Below are 9,208 nucleotides of genomic sequence, written 5' to 3' on the forward strand. Positions count from 1 at the left end.
ACAAATACTCCTGATTCAGTTCAAGGGCTTTTCTGAAAATAAGAAACTAAATTAAAGATGTTTTGGTTCTGAAGAGCTGACGTCAGTCATGTTGGTTCCTTAAATGCTTTTATAAAAATCCAAGTTGGTTTTTCATTTATTTACTGTCTTCTTTTGTAAACACAGCATCAGTTGGAGTAAATGATGAAATAAGCCACAGCTGATTTAGTGTCATGATTTGGAGGTTTAGTTTCAGCTCTTCTACTGTTATTCAGCCCACCTGCTGCCACTCACTAATCACTCCTCAGTCTCGCCGCCTAGTGGCAGGGCAGGAGTATTACAGCTTTCTTGGAAGGAGAAAAATGTAGGAATTGAGAAAAGAAAAGAATATAAAACATTTTAAGGAAACATCTGGAGTGGTGTAGAGCAGCTCACGGCGGCTTCTCTGTGTTTGAAATAATCTCAGAGCTCTAAGTAATCAGTCGTCATGGCAACTGGACCTCGTCTCGAACCCTCCTTAGTTCAGTCTCTGTGAGGCAACGTTTGGAGGCTTTGGTGAAATTAACTTGTGCCTGATTGGAGACGAAAAGCAGAATTATGTACAGCCACAAACATGTCTGAGTACCAACATCCTTATCGTTTATTGTTGAGCCTTTTATGTTGTTTTATAAATAAAGTTTTACTGTTAAGAGCTGTTGCTGTAGAAGCTAAAACGAATCTGATCGTTGGCAGCAACCTGCAGTCTCTCCGTCCCTCAGAAGGTCAGCTGACATCAGAAACGCAGCATGTTTCACAGATCAGTCATTTCTCAGTAATTAGCAGTTTGCAGTAAATATCTGATGCTGTATTTTCCTCCAGACCATGAACGCAGCAGCTAGCTGCTTCCAACAAACTGCCAAAAGCCACTTTTATCAGATTTAATTTTCTACACGGTGAAAACATTTTCCTCTGTTGTGCAGAAAAACAACACTTCTGAAAGCTGAGCACTCACTACTTCTTCTTCTGTTACTGCGACGCATGGAGCGGGCTTTCTGCTGAGAGTCAGGGTGTTTGCTTTGTGGACTGAGTCAGAACGGTTCTGTTTGCCTCTGCAGGACGTGACGTTGTGCTGCGATGAGGCTCCTCTGATAAGAAACCTTCCATTTTTCAGTGCAAACAGAAATAATTCGCTGCTTCGTTATTTAAACATGACTGAGGCGGGTTCTTCGCCTCTCAGGGACAGCCAACACTCATCTACATGACTGCTGTTGTTTTAGTTTAAAGTTTAATAAAACAGGAAGGAGAACGTAGCGATGTAATGGATGCAAACATGACAGAAAACTATCAGAATAATAATAATATGTGTGACTGACAGGAGTCCTAACTCTCTGCTGACTCTGGATCATTTCTAAAAACATGAAGTCGTTTGTTTTTAAGCTTCAAACATTTTTATCATTTTAGGAAAAGTTTAAACATCTACAGACCATCTGTATGAGAATAAACCTGCTGAATAATGTTGATTAAAATGTTTGTGTTTGAGGAAAAAGTCATAAAAAGGTCCTGTCTACACTACTTTTCTCTGTTCATACAGAGACTTTCCCAAAACCTGAATTTTTCTCAACCAGAAATCCTATTTATTTGTAGACAGGAAGTGCAAACGCTGCAGAAACTTTTCATTTTTAAATATCCGGAGTGGAGCAGACAGGCCTTACAGGTACCCTGAGCTTCAGATGGTGGGGCCGTTTGAAACAGTTTACTCCAATAGTTTTACAGATATTTTTACAAACAGCTCTGAAATGCAGGTACGCACTCAATGTAAACAAAGGGCTCAGCTGAACCAAACCAAAGGGAAGCTTCAGTCACATGACTGCCCTGCATCAGGCTGCCTGGAATCAGGTTTATTTCTGTTTCCGGTTAGATTGCTTTGAAACCCGTCTGTGTTCTTTACTGAATAAATCTGAGTGGAAACATCACAACTGTTGGACTCTTCCACGCCGTCACTTCGGCTGTTTCTGTAGGAAAAACAAACACACTTTCCTTTTTACCTGAAGGACAACATCAACCGTCGATGTGAGAACCGATGATCTTCAACACTTGTTCTGATGGAGCGGACCTGGGAACATTCAGCAGGATCTCAGGGATCCAGAAGGATAAAAGTCTGTGATGCATTCAGGTCAGGATTGAACTGCTGCTTCGTTTCCAAAATGTCTGGAAATGTTCGGCTGTGGGTCGCTCGGCTTCGCTCTCATGTTGCAGATATTTATGTTTGAAACATTTAGGCAACAAGACAGTCAGAGTCCTGATCTGCAGCTGGTCTCAAATTAGTTTCCAGGAGTCAGAAAGTCTGAGAAATATGAAGCAACCAATGAAACCAGGATGTGACTGGTTACAAAATAAGAATAAATTTAGTTTGAACATAACTGAGACACTTTGTGACCGAGGGTCGCTCCTCTGAAATGTCTCAGTCTTGCGGTCCTGTTGCTTGAGTTTCGAACATGTTTTAAGTATTTATGGCAGCTTTTCTCTCCAGATAGTCACAGAGTTGTCGTCTCAGGAGCTTTGACTCCTGCAGGGAGCTCTAAAACCACACCGATTATTGATTATTTTTATTTCTGAAGGCTACTCCTGCAGATTAAACCATAAACATGTGGTGGACGACAAAATAACGTGCACAGCCAAAAAGCTGTCCACGTGGAAATGAGCTCCGAATGTGTCCACACAGCTTGTCACTTGGTTGCAAACGCTCAGCGTTCAGTGAAAAGTTGCTCATTTTCTTGTGATTTTCTCAGTTGTGAGTCACGAAGGATCCAATGGCAGCCCAGCGAGACGCCGTCTTTAATGGAGACAGGAATGTCACAGTTACAGACGGACCCAAAAGGCCTTAGATAAACCAATTCAGTCAGACTCCAAGTGAAAATTCACAAACTTCCTCACAGTCTGGTGATGCAGACTTTAAAATGTTTCACTCAAGTGTTTTGTGGTTAGGATGCTGCGTGTTGGATTTGTGCTCGTTCAGCTCCTCGTCCTCGTCCTCGTCCTCGTCCTCGTCCTCGTCCCTGTCCTCATCCGCCTCTGAAGTCCTCTTCAGTCAGACACCTCACTGACCTTCTGTCCTGCTCTGCCGTCCATCTCTGACTAAACGCTGTGACAACAAACGAGCCGTCTGCGTGGGTTTGAGTTCAGCTCTGTCGTCTCTCAGCAGCTTTCCTCCTGGACGTCAGCATAAACACTTTAAATTACACCTTATTAAGTCGAATCAGACCTTTGAAAGTCAAGAAGATCTGTCATTTATTTGTATTGATTCAGATGTTTTTCAGGGTTTTCTCGTCTGGTCGCTCCTCTGTCTTCAGTTTATGATGATTTTTAGATTTAATTATTGACTCTGTACTGTTTAGGTAAAAACATTTCTCTAACTAGTTACTGTAGGAGAATAAAAAGAATAAATATATAAAACATTTTTGGCTAAATGTCCAAACGTGATGGCTGCAGACTTTCTCCACTTCCTGTTTTGATTGCAAACCGACGCTGTGGAAACTGGTTAATATCAGCTTTAAAAACTGCATCTCAGCTGGTGTTACGTAAGTTTCTAAGCCAGTGATAATTTATGAAAATGACTTCTTAATGAAGGAAATTAAACCAGCTTTTCTCACTTGGCATCCTTCTGTAAAACACTGTGCTGTCGACCTGAAATAACAGAAACTACTTTAAAAAGTCCAAGTTTTCAGATAACTTGGTGATTCTTATTGATTTCACCCACAATAATTGCTGAGGATAAATCAGTGCACGCAGCAGATCCTGTAAAATCAGAAATGAACAAACTGGATAATAAAACAAGTTAATTTTTATGGATTTTCTCCAGTTTCTGTAATAAATCTCAGGAGCAGAAATAAAAGAAGTGATAAACTAAACATCAGCTGAAACATCCGAGGCGTCTGAAGCCGAGCTTTGACGGAGCTGAGTCAGGTTTTATTTCAGGGCCAGGAGAAATGAAATCAAGCTTTTAAACAGCCGCCTCCTGGGAGACCCTGTCAGAGTCTGCAGCCTCGCCTCACGGAGCACGCTCAGTGGCGCACACGTGTTTGCCACGAACCCGTACATGACGAATGGAGTCGGGGGGAGTGGAACAGGCGGGATTAAATTTTCAGCAGCCGCTCTGACATTAACTGGGCTGCAGATGAATATTGATGTTCTGTCGATGTTGTTTACGGTTTACAGCCGGACCGTTTAGCCGAAGCTCTCATCCAGAGCAGCTGCTGATGGGAGCCGGGATGCTCCTGCAGGGACGGAGCAGGTGGAGGCGGCGCTGTGGCGTTCCATCAATAATAATCACTGATGTTCTCTAATCAAACATCATGATGTGAGCGTTCTTCAGCCGTTTGTCTTCTCTGAACTCAGACTCTGATGGATGCTGAGGGCATCATCACCTGAGAGGAGGACAGAGCTAGCTGCGGCTAACGCTAACAGGAAGTAGAGCCACCAGGAACACAAAACACAAAATGTGGGAGTGGAAGAGCTCCGTTTGGAACGTTGAGCGACAGCTTGGTGTGGTAGTAGCTGAGGGTGATCCTCGACACGGTATCTGAGCGTGAACAGATCCCACCTTCAGCTTTATTAACAATTATAACATCAACACAGAAAGCTCTTATTTTGAAAGTCTGGCACTGAAGGTGGCGGGCGATATGCATTCCTTGTCTCAGTTGAGTCTTTTTGTGCTGCTGTAGTGACACTTTAGTTGTTTGTTGTTGTTTTGTCTCTTCATGTTGTTGTTTTCTGCGCTGCGCTTGTTTTGGGTCTTTGCAGATAATTTGTGTAACTTTTTTATTTTTCTTGTTGTTTAAAAAACATTTTGTGTCTTCATGTAGTTTGGTTCTCACGTTTAGTCCCAAAAATTCTCATGGAAAGTTTCCAACTTTGACAATTCACGAAGTTTTGCAACCATAGCGTTACCATAATGTTCTCATTGTGTTCTCATGGTGTTCTCATGATGTTCTCATGATGTTCTCATGGTGTTCTCATGGTGTTCTCATGGTGTTCTCATGATGTTCTCATGGTGTTCTCATGATGTTCTCATGATGTTCTCATGGTGTTCTCATGGTGTTCTCATGATGTTCTCATGGTGTTCTCATGATGTTCTCATGGGGTTCTCATGATGTTCTCATGATGTTGTCATGGTCAGAGGTCAGAGTTGAATGAACTCAAACGGAATCTGAGTAAAAATCAGCAGAAATACTGACGATTCAGGCAACTTTAACGGATTCCAGGAAGGTTTGGATGATTTACGACATTTAGACACAAAAACAGGATCATTTCCCTCCTGGTCTGAGTCTTTATTTTATTTTGTTAAAGTTTATATTATAACGATTATTCATCATAATAAGTTGTAGTAATCATTTCACCTCACTGAGTCTCTGTTGGTGTTTATTTCAGACTTTAGAGACTCATTAAACACTTCAGGAATTAATAATAAAGAGATAAATGTTCAGTCCTGAGAGTCAAACTGTTTGGCTGCCATCCCAACGTTTCTGTTTCCGCTGTAAAACAAGCCTTTAATTCGTTATAATGAAGCCGAAACAAACGACAGAGGAAAACAACCAACATATCAGTTCATCTGCAGCTCGCTGTGGAAACAACATTAATCATGGTTCTGGCTCGGCCAGCGCTGGGCGGCCATGTTTTACATTCTGGCTAATTTTTGTGTTTTCCGTGCAGATCGTGCTGATTGATGGCATCTGTTGTTTCATAAACACAGGGACAGGAGGCGTTGTTTGGGTGTCTCTGCACCTCCGTGACTCATTTGTTCTGAAAGTCTTCCTCATCTTCCTGCAGAGTCACGTCCAGAGCCACGAAGTGCAAAGTTGCTGCTGAAATGTGGCCACGAAAGGAAGAAATCCCAGTTTGACTTTCATTCTTATCGAGAAACAGCAGCAAAGTGCAGAAGAAAGAGAAACAATCAAGGAAAAGGTTCTTTATTTGACAGCCGTTTTGTCTTCGGTACTTAAGGTTTTCAGAACCGTCACTTTCTGAACAAAGTTCCTAATTTTAGGAGGCAGATTCTGGCAGCAGCAGTTGGAGAGCTGACACGTGGAACAAAGCTTTTTGTTCCTTAAGAGCTCAGAGCTTGTTGTCAACGAAATGTGAATAATTAGTGAGACTGAACTAATAACGCTTGGGTGGTGTTTCTATTTCTGTCTGTTTACATGAAAACTTCAGCCTGACAGATAATTCAAGTCTTTAAGCTTTGAAATGTGTCTGTGGGTGTTTGAAGACAGATTGATTAGATTAATTTGACCTTGTTGACATTTGATTAAAGGTTTTTGGCATTTAACAGAAAGCTCCTGAAGTGAAAGGTTTGTTGAAGTGAAGGAAACATGGCCGTCTGCTCGCTGCAGAGGCAGACGAACCCACAGGAAAATGCCAGGGCATCGATGCCACCTCGCTTTCTCCAGCTGAGTTCAGTGCAAACCAATTATCTGCAGCATTAAAGGCTGACAGACGCTTTTAATTGTCTTTCACGAGGCAATAAAAGGTGTTTGTCAACCCGCTGGATGTGGACTTTCTGAATTTGTGGCGGCTCTTGTCGTTTAATTAAGCCTGGAGGATAAGAAGAGCCATAAAGTCGGCTGGACCTCCCATCATCCGTCAGGAAGGAGTCATCGTTCGGGTCGGGGGCTGAAGATCAGGTCAGGGCGGATCATGTCTGACAGGAAGTCTTTGAATAAACCAATGAAGGATGTGGAAAATAAAAACAAAGATGCCACACCGCCTCTCTTTATACCCGATTCTCCTCCTGTTGGTAACATGAGGACATTTATCTGTCCAGGAACAGAGAAAAGATGATTCCTAAAGTTTACACCACTTCTATGTTTGTTTCATGAGCAGGTAAACTTTTATTTAAATACCACTGAGGAATTAATTTTCTGAGTAAAGCTTGAAAACAACAACCTGTTCTGAAAGAAAGCTGTGTAAACTACCATCCCAGCCAGCCGACAGGTTTCCTTTAAGTCTGAACAACAAAAGGAAGTTTTTCTCCGCTCCGTCTCTTTGGCAGCTCGTATAGAAGAGAAACCTTTTGTCTGCTGGAGTCGTGGGTGAGGAGGAAACCTGATCTCTGGGACACGTCATGTGATGAAGTGTATGCAGGTGTGGTTCAGACCCTCAGGTGACCCGTTCGCCTGCAGCAGCGGCCCTGATGTTTGCACTTCAGTGTGATCGGCCCCTGACTGCAGGCGTGGAGCCGCTTTGATCCCGTTCTCCTCAGGCAGGTTTGACTGCAGGAACGTGATATGCTGCTTCATGTGGTTTGTCTTCTGTCTCACCGCTGTCCCCTCGTCGGCTCAAAGTCCAAACAGCCAACTCCAATAAGCATTGTTATTATAAATAAATAGAGATTGTATCTGGATATCAGATGTGTATCGAAATGCAAAAGGCAGGTTTTAGTTTTTGCATGTGTCTGTCTGTTAGCAAAATACTTCATGAACCAATAAATGGATTTTGATGAAACATTCAGGAAATAATGATTGGATGAACATCTACAACTCAGTACCTTCTGGAGTCAGTCCAATTAAAGATGGCCACTCCAGCTAACTAACATTCTGACACTGATATCTCACGATACTGCATTAAATATCACGTCACGTTATTTTCAAAATGTGACCAAAACATCATCAACTTGTTTCTCATCATCAGATGATCTTAGTCTGGAAGGGTGGCGGGCGACATGCATCCCATCACAGAATGCTAGTCCTTTAGTTCATTTCATTTTTTATTAACAGAGGAGCAGTTTACCTCAGCTTCGTGGTTTCAGGCTCAGTGACGGATGGGAACCCAGGTTCTTTAAAGTTCTGCTGCGGGTGCTGTGAAACCAGCCCGCTGAGCAGAACCCCGGTGAAGACATCGGCACGTCTTCATTTATATTCATGTCTCTGTCACCGCGTGGGCGTCGGAGCGAAGGAACAATTAATATTAGGTGACAAACGCCTGGAAACTGATTCCTGTGACACTGCTTTTAACGTGGCGCTGTCAGTGGGAGGAAATCATAACTGCAGCGTTCCTCAGGTTTAAAGGCTGCTGTTGTTTAACCTCCTCAGGATGTTACAGATACAAAGCTTCGGCGTGAATGTCAGGACTGAGAGGCAGATAATCCCACCGTCAACACAAAGTTTACTGAATAATCTCAGGAGAAGAAGAAGGTTTCATGTTTTAATGTGCAGAAGGTCACGGCTTCCTCGTCTTTTTACTGGAAACTGAGGTTTTTCTCTTACATCCAACAGTTCTGCTCATGTTTTGTGGATAAAACCACATTTCCTGCTGTTTGATGTGGCTGAAGTCAGGTCAGAGAAAATCCACACATTTCTGAAAGTTTAACAGTAATTTATCCCCATTATAACAACACTAAGTCATGTGCTATTTTACACTAAACATGTGCATTTAAGGTCTATATTTTTATTTTATTTAAAGTTTTTTCTAACATTTGTTGACCGAGAATCGTTATAAAACCTGTTTTGTTGCTCATCTCTGAAAATTAGCTCTGAATTCATCAGATTTAAGTTTGTTTTTGTGTTTATTAGTTTGTAAAATCCAGATTAACTCTGGTTCCTGTTTATTATCACCTCTGCTTATGTGTCTGTTAGCAAAATATCTAATGAGTCACTGAACACTGAAAATGTTCACCATGACAGATTCAGCCCAGTTCAAGATGGCTGCCGCAGCTAATGAAAGATAACTCTGTGGATACGGAGCTAAAGTTCGGCGTGGTGGTAGCTGAGAGTCGTCCTCAGCTCCGACCTGAAGGAACCAGCTGTAACTGAGAAACTGTTGGTTTAAACCCAGCAGGTGAAATATAATCTTACCTGAAGTGATCCTTTAATTTCAACATATTTCATCAATTCTTCATCATCCGTCCCTCGTCTTCCTCAACCACAGAAGAAGAATCTAAAGTTTGGCCTCAGGTGAAGTTTCTGCATGGAGCTGAAATCCTCAGCTTTTTTACTTCACTTTTATAAAGTTGAACTTTTTAAAAGTCGGAGCAGCTGCAGCTGTTTGTCTTTCAGCCGCAGGTTCTGTGAGGAGAACTAGAACATATAGACCTAGAACATATAGATCCAAACTGAGACGATTCTTCTTAAAGCTGAAATAAAAGGTCAGAGAACCGGACAGAACCCGACAGAGCGTCAGAGAACCCGACAGAGCCTCAGAGAACCCGACAGAACCTCAGAGAACCCGACAGAGCCTCAGAGAGCCTCAGAGAACC

General features: G+C 42.3%; 1 protein-coding gene across 2 annotated transcripts in view; it reads left to right on the top strand.

The window, feature by feature from the left end:
* tmeff1a (transmembrane protein with EGF-like and two follistatin-like domains 1a) overlaps window positions 1-9,208 on the top strand; it is a 72,970-nt gene that overhangs the window by 1,177 nt on the left and 62,585 nt on the right. The window lies entirely within an intron of this gene.

This window comes from Kryptolebias marmoratus, linkage group LG20, assembly GCF_001649575.2.
Source record: "Kryptolebias marmoratus isolate JLee-2015 linkage group LG20, ASM164957v2, whole genome shotgun sequence".
NCBI lineage: Eukaryota > Metazoa > Chordata > Actinopteri > Cyprinodontiformes > Rivulidae > Kryptolebias > Kryptolebias marmoratus.